This window comes from Lepus europaeus, chromosome 12, assembly GCF_033115175.1.
Source record: "Lepus europaeus isolate LE1 chromosome 12, mLepTim1.pri, whole genome shotgun sequence".
Taxonomy (NCBI): domain Eukaryota; kingdom Metazoa; phylum Chordata; class Mammalia; order Lagomorpha; family Leporidae; genus Lepus; species Lepus europaeus.
The window spans coordinates 37,390,344-37,407,083 of NC_084838.1; the positions used below are offsets into that span (position 1 = coordinate 37,390,344).

The 16,740-nt window shown below is 50.0% G+C and overlaps 1 pseudogene; it reads left to right on the forward strand.

Moving 5' to 3' along the window:
- The first annotated feature begins 1,004 nt into the window (after nucleotides 1-1,004).
- Nucleotides 1,005-1,131, forward strand: LOC133772096 (small nucleolar RNA SNORA70; annotated as a pseudogene).
- The last annotated feature ends 15,609 nt before the right edge of the window (nucleotides 1,132-16,740 follow it).

Genomic DNA, 16,740 nt, shown 5'->3' on the forward strand with positions numbered 1-16,740 from the left:
CGGTGGGTGTTTGGTGCCGTGGTTAAGATACGCTTAGGGTGCCCACACCCCGTATCAGAGTGCTTGGGTTGAGACCTGGCTCTGCCTCTGACTCCAGCTTCCCGCTCAGGTGCACCTGGGAGGCAGCAGGGGGTGGCTCCAGTAGTTGGGTCCCTGACACGCGTGTGGGAGATCTGGGTGGAATTCCCAGCTCTGGGGCGGCCAGTGTTACGGCACAGTGGTGAGGAAGCTGCTTGTGAAGTGCATCCATACTGGAGCACGGATTGATCCCGGCTGCTCCACTTCCGACCCAGCTCCCTGCTAACGCACCTAGAAAAGCAGCAGATGATGGGCCAAGTCCTTGGGCCCCTGCACCCATGTGGGAGACCCAGATGGAGTTCCTCACTCCTGGTTTCAGCCTGGGGTAGTCTTGGCCATTGTGGCTATTTAGCGAGTGAACTAGCAGATGGAAGATCTCTTTCTCTGTCACTCTGCCTTTCAAATAAATAAATAAATCTTAAACTTTTTTTTTTTTTTCTTTGCAGGTTTGGCTGTGGCCTGGTCTAGCCTGGAAATTTGGAAATGAACCAGTGTATGGGAGAAAATAAATAATCAACCAATCAATCAAAGGGACAAGAATTTGAAACTTGGGAGGAGACACTGTTGGAGGAATGGAGGGAAGAGATGAGAGAAGGCAGAGAGAGTGGAAGAGGAGTCTACAAGGGCAGGGGAAGCTATGTCCAGTATAATGCAGCCCCTCCTTGTAGCCCTGGAATCTTCACCAAGACTCCTGGAGCTCATGAGATGCTTCATGGGAGAGAGTACGTGTGTGTGGACCACATGCTTGTGTATATAGGCATGTGTGTGACATGAGTGTAGCACAGGCATGTGAGCCAGTGTGTTCATGTATGTGCACGTGTGTGAGTATGTGAGTGTGTATGTGAGTACAGAACTGAGGAATCCCTGGGTGGATTGTTTAGGAGGAAACCTGGGACAGCATGAGGGCATGGCGAGGAAGGGAGCCTTGGCATGTCTCAGAAATCACAGATCAGCTCGGGGCCCCAGTGTGCAGCAGCTGCAAACAGCAACCTCCTCCATGGTGTATACAGCCTGCCGCTTGTATGGCAGCCTTCAGGGACCTTGGGGACGGTCCTTTCCATTGGACCTTGGTGTCTGAGATGGTGTGTTGTTCCCAAGTTTGGCTCCAGACAGCCATGGGGTGAATTTGGAAAACCCTGTGTCACAGTGGCCAGGGTTCACATTGGTCAAGTCAGCTTGGCTATCTGCACCAAGCTGCAGAACAAAGAGCATGTAATATATGCAAAATTCAAACTAGTTTTCCAGCTCCTCATTTCTGGTCTGAATTTGGACTTGGACATATTATGATTCAAAGTATATGATCACAGCATAGTTTAATTTCACAAACAAGCTGTCTTTAAAAGGTCAGCTTTAGGAGTGTGTTTGGCATAGTGCTTAAGCTGTCCTTGGATGCCTGCATTCCGTATCAGGTTCTAGCTGCTCTGCTTCTGATCCAACTTCCTGTTAACGCACACTCTGGGAGGCAGCAGATGAAGGCTCAAGTATGTGGGTCCCTGCCTAACCCATGTGGGAGACCTGGACTGCGCTCAGCCCTGGCTGTTGTGGGCATTTGGGGAGTGAATCAATGGATGAAAGATCTGTCTTTCTGCCTTTTAAATAAAAGGAAAATAAATTTAAAACATTTAAAATTTTCTTTCTAAAGAAAAAGAGAGAGCACATTTTTTTTTTCAGATTTATTTATTTATTTGAAAGTTAGAGTTACAGAGAGAGGGTGAGAGAGTGAATGAGCGAGTGGTCTTTTATCCACTGGTTCACTCCACAAATGGTCGCAATGGCCAGGGCTGGGCCAAGCAGAAACCAGGAACCAGGAGCTGTATCCCATTCTCCCATGGGTGGCAGTGGCCCAAGCCATCCCCTGCTGCTTTTCCCAGGCTATTATCAAGGAGCTAGATTGGAAGTAGAGCAGGTGGGACACAAACTGGTGCCCTTTTATGGGATGCTGGCATTGTAGGTGGCAGCTTTGCCCAAACCCACCATGCCACAATGCCAGCCCCAAGAAAGCCTATCTTGGTTGACGAGCAGCACTACCTGGGACCCTGCTGAGAAGCCGCTGAGTTTCCAATAGAGAACTGCTCACGATTAACAAGGCTGCCCCAGGCTCGGACTCGATGTTTGCCATCTCTGGCCTCTAATGGGTACAAGGCACAGTGCTTGGCTTCTGGGAATGCGAAGAAGAATCAGATAAATACCTGCCCTGTCTACAGTAGGAAACTGAGGATGTAAATGGACTGTTAAAACCTGCAGGTAAGGGCCAGGATCAGGAAGTGCAGAGAGGTGGAGAGGCAGAGGTGCGAGAGACACTAACGGTGCCTGGAGCAGAAGGGAGGGTTTCCCCATGGGGTTTCTGGCAGCACTGGGGAGAGGCAGGGAAGGAGAGCATCTCCAGCAGGGCCCACAGCACGAGCAAATTCTCACAGGACAGAAAAGCCAGGGGTATCTGGAGAGGGGCGGGGCAGGAGGTGAGCAGGGCAGGAAATCCGGAGCTGACCAGGGAGGGCATGCGTGCGGCCGAGTGGAGGGCAGTGCCCAGTGGGGCCACTTTAGCCGGGCCTCTTTGTGAGCCAGCTCTCCTCCTGGCAGCCCCCTGGAAGGTCAGACACTCGCAGGTGCAGCATGGGCATCTCGGGACATCTCGGGACATCTCGGGACACCTCCCATCTCCACGCCTGTTCTGCTGCACTTGGAGCTGGCAGCCCAGCCCAGATGGTGTGGGGCCCTGAGCCCTGTCTGAGGCTGTGTTGTGTATGTTGTGAGCCGCTGCAGGTGCAGGACAAAGGGCCACAGATGATTTGCATGGGATGGAGAACACATTTTCAGTTTCCTCCTCTCACATATTACACATTTCACTTTCACAGCCTTTCTTTCCCCGTCGCAACCGCACTGGTTTCTTTATAGCACCAAGTCTGTTGTCACAGAGAAACCTCAGCCTTCCTCTGCCGTGTTTTTCTTCTCTAGCCTGGAGAGCTCTGAAAAGATGGCCATCCTGCTCCCTGCTTCAGGACACCTCCAAACCCTGCCGCGTGCCCTGTCCCTCACCCTGGGAGTCACAGCCTGCACACCAGTGCTGGGTCTGCCTGTCACTATGGGATGGGAGGGTCTCTCTGGGCCTCAGTTTCCCTGTATGTACCAAGAGGGTTCTAGGCTTGATCATATCAGAAAGTCCTCCAAGCTGTAGAAGAGTGACCTTCTGATTCTGACAGTTGCTTTGTCCTGGAAACCCCAGGAGCAAGCGTTGGGGGCTTGGTCTGGGAACGGGAGATCTTTCCTCTGCTCACTTGATCCGCTGCTTCCTGGTCCCCTCCCAACTGTCTCACAATCCTCACATCCCCTCCCTGGCTCCTCATGAGGATTCTGAGGGAGGGCTTACTCATCGCGCTGACAGAGGGAATGTGGCTCAGCTGCTGCCCTGTGCTCACACGCCCCAGCCTGGCAGCTTGAGGCTGCGTGGGGCCCTGACACATGGCTGCCGTGTGGACAGGTAGGGCCTGGAGGGAACAGCCTGCTGGGACTCCAGGCTGAAACCCTGAACACATTTTTTCCCTTGCTCCTGATTTGTTGAAGTTTTCTGTTGATGAAGTGCAGTAGAGAAGGGCAGAGGGAGCTAATGGGGAGAGCGCCAAGGCCCAGGTCTGGCCATGCCTCCTGATGTACGACCAAGGGCAAAGCTTTTTCCAGTTCTGGCCTTGGTCTTCCCATCTGTGAAGTGGGAGATGAAGTAGGCTGGCAAGCGTGGACTAGACAATCTTCCAGCTCTGACATCCTGCAGAACTTCATGAACTCTGCCATGACCGAGTCTCCCCACCCCTTGCAAGATGGCGCTGTGTGGGCAACCTGGCTTGCTGATGGCCAGGGAAGGTGCGTGGAAAGACAAGAGCCTCCCGGAGCAGAGACAGGCTTCAGAGGCCAGGTCTGTGGTGGGGAATCCACAGTGACCCAGGAGGCCAAAGTTAATTGAGGCGATAAAACCAGAAAACTCCCCTGGGCCCCCAAGTGCAGGGGGGTTGTCATGCAAATCACCAGGAAGAGATGATTAACTGGTGCCGGTGCGGAAGAGAGGTGGCTGCTGACCCGTGACTTGTCCATGATGACTGTGGATCCCCCAAGTCCCCCGAGGCCCCATGGGGGTGGGCCTGAGGTTGAGGCTGAGGCAAGTTTGAGAAGCTCCCCTCCCAGAAAGACTAAGCAGGGGGCCGGCCCCGTGAGGGGCGCTGCGGGGGGGGGACTGAGAAAGCCGTGTGGATGGCTTCCGTTTCAGGAAGGTTCCCGTTCTGCCCTGAATGCTGGCCTCCTCACTGGCGGTAGGGGGGGTGGGGAGAGGAGCAGGGACTTTTCTGGGGGGGTGCAGTTAGTCGCGAGGGACATTTCTAGCAGCTAGACGCTGTTCTCTGAGCAGGAGCTGGAATCTCCACTATAGCATCCCTGGGCCATAGCCTCGCTTTGGGGTGTTCTCCCCACCGGAGACAAGAGCTCCGTGTGTCCCAGGCAGCCGGCCCCACTCCTGGACCCTCCAAGCCCGAGTCTCCATCGCTGGCTGGGGGCCTGATCTGATGTGGACCCCCTCACTCCTCCCCACAGTATACGCATGGATGTTCAGCTTCATTACGTCTATGGAGAATCCTACGTAAGAAATGGGAATCCCATAGAACGATCACGAAGGTGTAACAGCTGCCTGGCAGGCCTGGTTTCCTGCTCCAGGGATTGAGAATTGTTCACTCTGGGCTTCAGCTTGCTGCACTCTGCCTCAGTTTCCATATCTGAGATGAAAGCCCACTGTGATAATTGGCTGTGTGTGCCGAGCTGGCTAGGCCAGGGGCCTGGAGGCGGCTGGCAGGTTTTCCGTAGATGTGCCTGTTAGCTGACTACGAAAGATTACCTTCAATAATACAGCAGCTGAAGGCCTTAAGAGCAAAAGCTGAGGTTTCCAGAAGAAAAAAGGAAGTCTGCCTCCAGACAGAAATCCCGCCTGAGTTTCAGGCTCGCCAACCCCCACACTGCGAGCGTGATAAATCTCTACTATTGGTTCTGTTTCTCTGGAGAATCCTGACCGACACAACCACCTACAATGTCTCTGCACAAAGGCAGATAAAGAACACTTAATTCCCCAGAAAGAAAAGCAATTTATAAGTACTAATATTATAAAAGTGCTAATTTGTGCAGTGCTGTGTTAATCTAAAACCCATCTCCAAGCATGTCATTCATTTCCCTTCTCCAAGCTGTCGCTGTCACCATGACTGTGGTTATCAGCTGCCCTTCACACAGCATTTCTGTTGGTCCTTACACAAACAGGTTGTCCGTAACACATGGTAGATATCTAGTGGATATATTGAGGTACTTTAACCAGAGAGAGGGAGAAGTTGCCTCCATTTCGCAGACAGGGACGACGAAGCAGAGCTAAGCTAAGATGCCAGGACCACAGACCTTAGTCTGCAATGCAGAGCTGTCAGCGACCTTGCTCATTCATCTCCCTTCACTATCCCCACGTGAGCTACGGCCCAGGCGGATTGCATGAGATGCTCTTGTTTAAGTGGGTCCTCCGTTTTCTTACGTCCAGGCTGTTGCCTACATTCATCTTCCACCTTAAATGTATTTCCCTTAGTCTACACGCTAACGTCTTCCTTATGTTCCAAGAGCCAATTCCAATGCTACCTCCTCTCTGAAATCTATCTATCTCTGTCTCTTTGAATATTGATTTCTTTGAAAGGCAGAGTGAGACAGAGAGAAGGGGAGACACACACACACGGGGGGGGGGGGGAGAGGGAGAGGGAGAGGGAGAGGGAGGGAGAGAGAGAGAGAGAGAGAGAGAGAGAGAGAGAGAGAGAACCTTCCATCTGCTGGTTCATTCTCCAAATGGCTGCAACAGCCAGGGCTGGGCCAGGCTGAAAGTCAGGAGCCAGGAACTCCTTTAGGGTTTCTCACATGGGGCTATCTTCCGCTGCTTTCCCAGGCACCTTAGCAGAGAGCCAGATCAGAAATGGAGCAGTCAGGACTTGACCCAGCGCTCCAATATATGATGCCAGCATCGCAAGTGGCAGCTGAACCTGTCACCAGAGCAAAGGCCGTGGGAGCCGTGGGGTTCTTGTCTTCATGCAAGAAAGAATTCAGGCGTGAGACAGAGAGTGAAGTAATAAGGTTAGTAATAAGGTTTTCCTGGGGACAGGGCAGCTGTCAGAATGAAGGGACAGAGCGCGCCCAGTCGCTTGGACCGGGGGAGAGCGAGGTCACATGGTTGAATAGAGAGACTACACCTGGGCAGGCCAGGTGGGCAGCTCAGCTAAGAGGCAGAGGGCTGAGCACGCAGTCTGGTTTTTAAGGGGCTCTGTTTACCCACCTCTCCTCTCCTCCAGGACAAAGGATGGGGAGTACTAGTGTAAGGGTTTGTTGTGTGAAAATTAGCAAATTCCTCCCCAGATTTGCTGGCTCTGGGCAGAGCAGAGGGGCTTCCCTTAGGGCGGCTGTGAAGGTTTTATTCCCCCTTGTTACCAGGTCAGGTAACCCATTTGGTCCTGAGGACAGAGAATTCTGGGAGCTTCCCTTGGTGGTGGCGGGGAGGGCTGGGACCACCTGGAAGGTTATCGGGGTCTGGGCTTCTGCAGCTTCCTCAGTAGGTGCTGGTCTTCAGGCCCTTCTCACACACACAGAGGCTCATTTCTAACTTCCTGCCTGACAACCCATGGCTCCCTGAAGCCAGCCCAAGGCCTCTTTCAGCTGTTTCAGGTTTCTCTCCCCAATCTTCATATGAATCCTCTCTGAGGGCAGAAAACAAGCCTCATAGATTATGACAGATAGCAACACTGAAACCCAAGGGTTCTTTCTGGAGCGGTGACTTTTGATTAGAAAAATCACCAATCCCCCCAGACTAAACTTTTCTAAGGAAGTCTGCGTGTGGTCTTCTGAGTGATCAGGGTTGTTTTGTTCTGGAATTACACTGGTGGACGTCTGGTTTCTTTGCTCTTACTTTCCATTTTCATGACAGAGCTTGTACTGATAACTTAGAAAGCTTGATCTTAGGGGCCGGCACTGTGGTGTAGCAGGTAAAGCTGCCTATGGTGCCTATGGCCATCCCATATGGGCAATGGTTCATGTCCCAGCTGCTCCACTTCCAGTCCAGCTCCCTGCTGATATGCCTGGGAAAGCAGCAGAAGATGGCCCAAGTGCTTGGGCCCCTGCACCCATGTGGGAGACCTGAAGGAGGCTCCTGGTTCCTGGCTTCGGACTGGCTCAGCTCCAGCTGTTGCGGCCATTTGGGGAGTGGACCAGTGGATGGAAGATCTCTGTCCCTCACTCTCTGTAACTCTGTCTTCCAAATAAATAAATAAATCTTTAAAAAATAAAAAAGAAAGCTTGTATCTTATTTGCCTGGGCTTAATACAGCAAACGGGCATCCAACACTGGCAAGCTCTGTGTCTCCCAAAGCCTATAATACCAGCCCCACATTCCTGCCTTCCTCCCCATCTTTTTGAAGGAGCCATTGCAAACTTTCCTACTGCAGTGCAACTTCCCAGTCCAGTTGGCTAAATTGTTGTCAAGGTTTAGTTGTCCCCATTTTGGTAATGTGCAGAGAACAGCAGGAAACTGGTGACTTAAAATCATTGACGGGCGCCGGCAGTGTGGCTTAGCAGGTAAAGCTGCCACTTGCAGTGCTGGCATCCCATGTGGGTGCCTATTTGAGTCCTGGCTGCTCCACTTCTGATCTAGCTCCCTGATATGGCCTGGGAAAGCAGTGGAAGATGGCGCAGGTGTTTGGGCCCCTGCACCCATGTGGAGCACTTGGAAAAAGCTCCTGGCTTCAGATTGGCTGAGTTACGTTCATTGTAGCCATTTGGGGAGTGAACCAGTGGGTGGAAGACTCCCTCTCTCTCTTTCTCTCTCTCTCTGACTCTCTGTAACTCTTTTTTTGAAAAAAACAAAAACAAAAACAAAAACAAAAACAAAAAACTATTTGGATGTCATAGTTTATTTATTTATTTGGAAGTCATAGTTACAGAGAGAGAAGGAGAGGCGGGGAGAGAGAGAGAGAGAGAGAGAGAGAGAGAGAGAGAGAGAGGTCTTCCATCCGCTGGTTCACTCCCCAATTGGCTGCAACGGCCGGTACCTTGCTGACACAAAGCCAGGAGCCAGGAGCCTGCTTCAGGTCTCCCACAAGGGTGCAGGGGCCCAAGGACTTGGGCCATCCTCCACTGTCCTCCCAGGCCATAGCAGAGAGCTGGATTGGAAGAGAAGCAGCCAGGACTAGAACTGGCGCCCTTATGGGATGCTAGTGCTTCAGGCCAGGGCTTTAACCCGCTGCGCCATAGCACTGGCCCCAAATAAATTTTTTAAATAAAAATCAATGACTGAAGCCTGATTGTGTCATTCCCCATGCCAGACCCCATGAAAAAGAATAGACGATATGACTTTTCTCTCTTTGTTCTATCAACAGATTATCTGAAACCTCTCCTGTATGCTAAGAACAAACTCTCTGGACAAAGCCCATCACCCCATGGGCTACAGGTCCCGTGAGGGGACAGATCACATCTGTCTGGCTCATCATCATGAGTGCAGTGCAGTGCCTGGTACATAACAGATACCCCATAAGCAACCTGCACAGAACTCAATGGGGTTTGCCTCTGTTTTGCCCACTGGGGAGACAGTGAGAGCTCCTCAGGGGTAGTCGGCACTGGACGGCCGCACAGGATTTGTCTCAGGTTGCATCAGGAGTGTTTATGGAGGCTGACGAAACACCTTAGATTCTATGGACATGACCCAAGCTGTAACCGGCTTTCCCACAGAAACAGGATCAAGTGAAGCATATTTATTCTCAGGGACGTTTCCAGACACTGATCACAAGCGTGGCATTTAACCAACTGCCATGCTCCCCTCACGTCGTTTCTAGCCTGTACACAAACCACATGTTAGTACCTGGTTGGTGAGGCATGAAGGAGAGGCTTGTGGGCCCCTGAGAATTCAGTCGGAATACTCAAGAGAGAAGGGCTGGGCGCAACAAGACAGCTGGAATGACGGGCGGAGAGGGGTGTGCACAGAGCCAGAAGGTTCTCAGAGGCTGGGACATGGCGCTTATTATAAGGGCTTACTATTGGCAGCTGGGAAGGATGGGGACTTGCTGAGCGGCCAGCAGGCAGGTACACTGGTCATCGAGGAGTACACGGGTGTGAAGCCGAGGACTGCCAACTGCCACTGGAACGGACGCCCACACAGGGAGGCTATCAGAGCTCCGAGGCACTCTCAGAATGGCTTATTGGCTTGCGCCAGCATCTGATCAGCAATGCGTTTACACCACTCTATCACACGAACGAGGCTGGATTACGCCTGGCAGACATACTGCAGACAATATCAATATATATGGACATTTATAAGGATTATTCACTAGTGACTACAGGGCTGAACTTTTTAAAAACTTTTTTAAAGATTTATTTATTGGTTATTTGAAACTCAGAAAGAGAGAGAGAGAGAGAGAGAGAGAGAGAGAATCTTCCATTCTCTGGTTCACTTCCCAGATGGCCACAATGGCCAGAGATGGGCTGGTCCACAGGCAGGAGCCAGGAGCTTCTCCAGGTCTCCTACATGGGTCAGGGACGCAATGGCTTGGGCCATCTTCCACAGCTTTCCTAGGTGCATTAGCAGGGAGCTGGATCAGAAATGGAACAGCCAGGACTCGAACTGGCGCCCATGTGGGATGCCAGCACTGTAGGCGGCAGCTTTACCAGCTATGCCACAACACCGGCCCCCTCTGCCTGCGTGTGAGCATCCCATGTGGGTGCCAGCCCCATTTCCAATCCAGCTCCTTGTTAATGTTCCTGGGAAACCAGCAGAAGATGCCCCAAGCCCTTGGGCCCCCACACCCACGTGGGAGACCCAGATGAAGCTCCAAGGTCCTGGTTTCAGCCTGGCCTAGCCCCAGGTGATGAGGCCATTTGAACCAGCAGATGGAAGATTCTCTCTCTCTCTCTCACTATATCTCTGCCTTTCAAATAAATAAATAAATCTTTTAAAAAAACTAGTGAAGCAGCTAGAGTCAGGGAGGGAGGGTGGGGCTGGTTTTCCTACTAGAAACCCTCTGCACATGTGTTCCCACCTCCCTCCCTCTGGCAGTCACAGGGCTCTTCCTAAATGAGAGTGACAGGACTCCTGGTCTCCACCTCCTCTGGCTCCCTAGCACCTTCCCAGGCCCCCAGAGGCCCCCTTTTCACTTACTCGGTGGTCTCTCCATACCTCCCTGGAACCCTCACACCAATTCCCTTGGCTTTGGAAAGGCCTCTCCATCAGAAGGGAGACACTAGGGATGCACCTCCCCCTCTTGCTCACCCATCTCCACTCCTTCCCTCTTTTCTTGATGTGAGCGCCTCCACGGAGAAGGCTCACTCTACCCAGGATTCTGTCCTGTCACCCTTTTACAGCCAAAGGTCAGAGACGCACATTCTCTCCTCCACACACTGCAACCTGGCTTCCTGGCTCACTACTGTTCTGGAACTGCTTTGGCACAAGTTGGCCATTAACTCTGACAGATGCTTCTCAGTTCACACTTCTATTGACTTAGCAGTGATTTTACAAAGGAACCCAAAGGTCTACGCAAAATGTGAAAATATACATAATATACTTAATGTCTTGAAGAAAATATACATCAGGATACAGAGCCAAACCAAGAGGCAGATGAAGATCATAGCTCCCAAGACTAGCTCAGGGAATAAAAACAAAGTACAACTTGGTAAAGGAAATTAAAAAAAAGTTTTTGGGATGTGTAGTGGGTTGAACTATACTCTCCAAAAAGACACGACCAAGTCTTAACCCCTGGCACTTCTGAGTGTGATCTGATTTACAAACAGGTATGTTTCACAGCTGTAACTAATTAAAGCTTTTGGGATCAGACGCTCTTGGTTTCAGGTGGGCCACTAAGCCAAGAGACAGAGGGTAGGGACTGCAGTTACACAGCCAAGGAGCACCAAGGAGTGCCAACGGTTGACAGAAGCTAGGAGATAGGCACAGGATGGATTTTCTCAGAGCATCAAGAAGGAACCAACACTGCTCACATCTTGATTTTGCATTTCTGAGTTCCAAAACTGAGAGAAAATTTCTAGTTTTTAAGAAAAAAAATTGTTTTACTTATTTTTATCTACTTGAAAGGCACAGTGGCAGTGAGACCACGAGCCAGAGAATGATTCATGTTCCATCTGCTCGCCAAATGTCCCAACAGCCAGGGCTGGGCCACGTTGAAGCCAGGAGTGGAATTCTGTCAAGGTGTCCCATATAGGTGGCAAACAGGTGAGCCATCATTTGGTGACTCCCAGGGTGCATTGGCAGGAAGCTGGATTGGAAGCACCGAGTAGCTGGGACTCAAACCAATATAAGGCAATGGGTGTCCCAAGCAGCGGCTTAACCCACGTGCCACAAAGCCATCCTCGAATTTGTTTAAAGTCATGCCCTTTGCAGGAATTTGTTACGGCATCTCCAGGGAACTGGAACAGAACGCAACTCTGCTATTTCCTAGCTGCTTAGTTCCACACCTTTACAGACATGGTACCTACTCCCGGGACGGCTCTTCCTCTTGCTGGCATGCAAAAATTCTGCTAACATTTCTGTTCTCTTATGAAGACTCAGCAGAATCTCTTGCCCAGTCTCCCCTGACTCTCCTGGGCAGGACCAGTCACATTTCCTTTCCTTGGTGTTGCCATCACACCACACTACTCACTCCCAAGACAAAGTTCTGCCTTTTGCACCTGTCTTTTGAATTGTTAGCCCTTCCGACTCAACATTTCTCAGCCTGAAGACAGAATATTATCTAGCACAAAGACAGTCCACGGCAAATGTATGTTGAATACATGACTTGGAACATAGCAGGAACACCAGAAAGGGAGGAATTAGTTCTGGGGGTGGTCATAAAAGCAGAAGTGGACATCCCGGGCACAATCAACAGCACAGGTGAAGGTATGGCGGTGAGGCTGCAAGATGAGAAACAGGAGCAAACCACCACAGAAGGCCAAGCCAGAGAGGCTGAGTTAGGCCAGCCATTAAGACGGTAGCTTGTGGGTCTCAGTTCTCCAATGCTGGTGCACAGTTCTCATCATGATGCCTCTGGGGCAAGTTCCTGCTTAGGCCTAAAAATTAGGAGCCCTCCTTCCCCAAGTCCCTACAGCTGCATATCTGCCTGGTGTCACTGTCTTTTTGTTGACCCCACATGGGCAAAGAATAAAACAAAACCAAAGACAGTCTATGAACTATTGGACCTTGGCTGCACGTCTCAGAATGTTTTCAAATCAGTGAAAAAAACATTAAAATGTTTCCAATAGTTTCCTTATGTGGAGTAAGACCTTGTCTTGGAGATATGTCTGCACTTGTGGAAACATCACCACAGTGAAGGCAATTAACATATTCAGCCATCCAGGTTCCCAGTGCTCCTCTGGGGTGTCTACCTCCTGCCGCTCCCAACCATTCCCACCCCCAGGCACTGATCTGCTATTACCATAGGTTACAATTTACACTTAGCGTAGTATTCCGCTGGGTATTGTTGTACTTCTGTAAGTTCTTGAGCTTTGTTCTTGGAATTGGTGACTTCAAACAACATTTTCAGGTCTTACTCTTAAGAACCAGGCAGAGGCCGGCGCCGCGGCTCACTAGGCTAATCCTCCGCCTTGCGGCGCCGGCACACCGGGTTCTAGTCCCGGTCGGGGCGCTGGTTCTGTCCCGGTTGCCCCTCTTCCAGGCCAGCTCTCTGCTATGGCCCGGGAAGGCAGTGGAGGATGGCCCAAGTGCTTGGGCCCTGCACCCCATGGGAGACCAGGATAAGCACCTGGCTCCTGCCTTTGGATCAGTGCAGTGCGTCGGCCGCAGCGTGCCTACCACGGCAGCCATTGGAGGGTGAACCAACGGCAAAGGAAGACCTTTCTCTCTGTCTCTCTCTCACTGTCCACTCTGCCTGTCAAAAAAATAAAAATAAAAAAAGAACCAGGCAGAATCTGACTTTGGCCCTGGGCTAATTTTCCCTCAGCACAGAGGCACCCACACTCTTTTGTGTACTCTTGCCAATGCCCCTCAGACCCCGAGGCTTCCACCCTGACTGGTGTGAACTCAGTGAGTTTCCTCTAATCCTTCCTGGCTTCCTCGCACGTAGCCTCAGATCAGCACTCAGCTAAAGACTGCTGGGGGCACCCCTGGCAGACCTCTGGACTCTCCCACTATGTAGCTCCTTTCTGGGAGCCTGACCTGTGAACTCTAGCCACTGTGGCTTTGCCAGACTCCCAGTTGTGTTTCCTCAATTCGGGGAGATGGCCAGGCTCTCCCTGGATTCCTATTCTTGCTCCACAATGGGGCAGCTCTCCAGGCAGTTAGCTGGAGCAGTCACAAGGAGCCCTTCACTTGGTTACCATCTCTTGAAGCTCACAGTCTCTCTCCTCTGATGTTCAGTCTTGAAAACTGTTTCACAGGCCGGCACCGTGGTTTAACAGGCTAATCCTCTGCGGCGCCGGCACACCGGGTTCTAGTCCCGGTTGGGGCGCCGGATTCTGTCCCGGTTGCCCCTCTTCCAGGCCAGCTCTCTGCTGTGGCCCAGGAAGGCAGTGGAGGATGGCCCAGGTCCTTGGGCCCTACGCCCGCGTGGGAGACCAGGAGAAGCACCTGGCTCCTGGCTTCGGATCAGCGCGATGTGCCGGCCGCAGTGGCCATTGGAGGGTGAACCAACAGCAAAAAGGAAGACCTTTCTCTCTGTCTCTCACTATCCACTCTGCCTGTCAAAAAAAACAAAAAACAAGAAACTGTTTCACAGACTTTCTATGTTGTTTCAGGATGGGCGGTAAATATGGTTCCCGATACTCTAATCTTGGCTGGAGGTGGGAATTCCTAGACTGCTCTGGAGGGTGATAAATGCTGCAACAAATCTGATGCTCTGAAGTCCTTTCATATTGCACTTGCTTGTCGTCATGTATGGATTCCTCAGGCTGATAAACTCTCATTGAGAAAATGACAGCATACTGTACACCAAGACACAGTTGTATTTTTTGGCATTCCAAAATGTTTAAAAATATGGTGTAAGAACAAAAGTATCCTTTTGTTCTGGGACTGCAGCTGCAGAGGGTGATTTCAGTATTTCATTCATAATGAGCCAGAGATGAATAGGAAAGGTTGTCAGGAGCAGTTCTTCAATAATGACTGATTACCAAAATATACAAACTCCTGACCACGTGGCCTACACTGTCCCTAGTGTTCCCTTATGAGCCTGAAACTTCCTCTTATCGGACTTGCCTTGGCAACGCATCCAGCTCTGCTTCCTTCTCTTCCCCGTCTCACTTCCCTACTCCTTTTCCTGGAAACAGTTCCCAGGAAATCACTTTAAGAAGTGGTTTACTTCATAATTGTTAGGATGGGTGTGTGAAATGTTCAATATAATCATTAAGTTGTTCTCTCTGGAGACAGCAATTATGAAATTATGGGTACAAATCACACACCAACCAACTTCAACACAGGATTACTTGCATGGTACACATACTACATGACATCACTCAACAGCTGGTGCTTCTTTGAAATGCTAAGTCCAACTGTAAAAACCAAGGCTCTATGACTCAAGTCCCAGTGATGGTCCTACAACCTAATGACAGTCTTATCCAATCAGTGTCCCACTGGCATCCAATTCTCGCCTTCCTTGTCCAGCTGACTTCCTTTGTTCTCACACTGAAGTTCTGTATTTATCTCAGTAGTGCTTATGCACTGGCCTGTGCTCCAGCCTTTGTGCTACTGCTTCCTGCTCAGTACTGTCAATTCTTCTCATCCGGTATAGTCTCCAGTAGCCCTGTCCTCCACAAAGCGGTCCCAACAGTCTATAGAGCTTCATGCCATGAAACCAGCATTCCTTACTCCAGATGACTGGGACATACACCATCAACCTCTAGAACACCAGCAGTGAGATGAAATTCTAAGCTTTGTAAAATATGGCTCTATCTTGCCAGATGTGGAAGGCCATCAAACTCCCCTCCTAGTGAACACAATTCCTCTTGAGAAATTTAATTGGAGATTTCTCAACCTCAGCACAATTGACATTTTGGGCTGGATAATTCTTTGTTGTGGGGAGCTGTTCTGTGCACTCTAAAATGTTTAGCAACACCCCTGGACTCTACAGACTAGATGCCAGTAGCACCCTCTAACCTATGAAAACAAAGTACTATAAGACCAGGGGTTCAAGATAGCTAGAAAGGAATAAAAAGCTCTCTTATTTTGTGTGTAATCTTTTGTTGGCAGGAGACTTTTCAGTTGTTTCCTATGAGAAGCTTCTGTTCATATCTTTTGTCAACAGATTATTCCTATACTGCTAAGCCCACCTATCTGTACATAGACCACATCAATCTTTTCACTGCAGAACTAATAAGTAATGTTTCTTTGCTTATCAAAATGGCAAAGAGAAAAAGGAATGACAATATTCTGTTACTGTGAGAGCAGGTGGGAAGAAGACCTTCACACACTGCCAGGAGGTAGAAAGGACTGGGAGACTACCTGACTTGGGAATATGATTTGGCAATATATGCAAAAACTTCCATGACACATATGCACCTTCTTTGAGCCTTAAATTCTGTTTTATCCTAAGAGATCAAATGAAGAAGATATGATGCTGAAGGACTTTTTAAAAAATAATAAAAATCAGGAACAACCACACTGTTCAACAACAGGGAGTGGATTAAATAAATCATGGCATGGCCATATAACAGGATATCATGAAAAAATGATATAGGCATATATTTGAAAAATATGGTGTTCATAATACATAGGTTGCAAAGAAATGTGTATGTGTATATTTTTGGAAGGATAGACACTAAGAATTCTAGCTCACCTTTGGATGAAAAAAGTGATTTTTATGCTTTCCATTTTTTTTTTTTTTTTTTGACAGGCAGAGTGGATAGTGAGAGGAAGACAGAGAGAAAGGTCTTCCTTTTTGCCGTTGGTTCACCCTCCAATGGCCGCTGCAGCCAGCGCATCGCGCTGATCTGAAGCCAGGAGCCAGGTGCTTCTCCTGGTCTCCCATGCGGGTGCAGGACCCAAGCACTTGGGCCATCCTCCACTGCCTTCCCGGGCCATAGCAGAGAGCTGGCCTGGAAGAGGGGCAACCGGGATAGAATCCGGCGCCCCAACCGGGACTAGAACCCGGTGTGCTGGTGCCGCAAGGCGGAGGATTAGCCTGTTAAGCCATGGCGCCGGCCTATGCTTTCCATTTTAATTGTTTTTCCTTAAAATGAGTATGTAATCTTTACACAACATAAAAATAAAGAGCTACTAATAAGCATTGCTATAGCATGGTCCTTTGAGAATGGGGACTGACTTCCCTTTGTTCTCTTCTGAGAAACCAAGGTAGAATTCAGGAAATTTGTTGCTCAGGTTGCTTCTAGTATATAAAAGACAGAGAGTCTTCAACACCAGTAAGTACAGGGATCCTTGCTTTGTTTCTTCTTTTGTATTTATAAATATCAAGTCTTATTTGACTAACTGTTGAATCTGTCTGTGTTTTAAATTCCTCATCCTTGTAGGGTAAGTGTGTGTGAATAAGTGATAGACTGGCTAGCTGTAACTGAACACCTGGTGTAAGAAAGAGTGATGGGGGGGGGGGGGCGGCGGAGCTGTGGTGCAGCGGGTTAATGCCCTGGCCTGAAGCACCGATATCCCATATGGGCGCCAGGCTGCTCTACTTCCGAT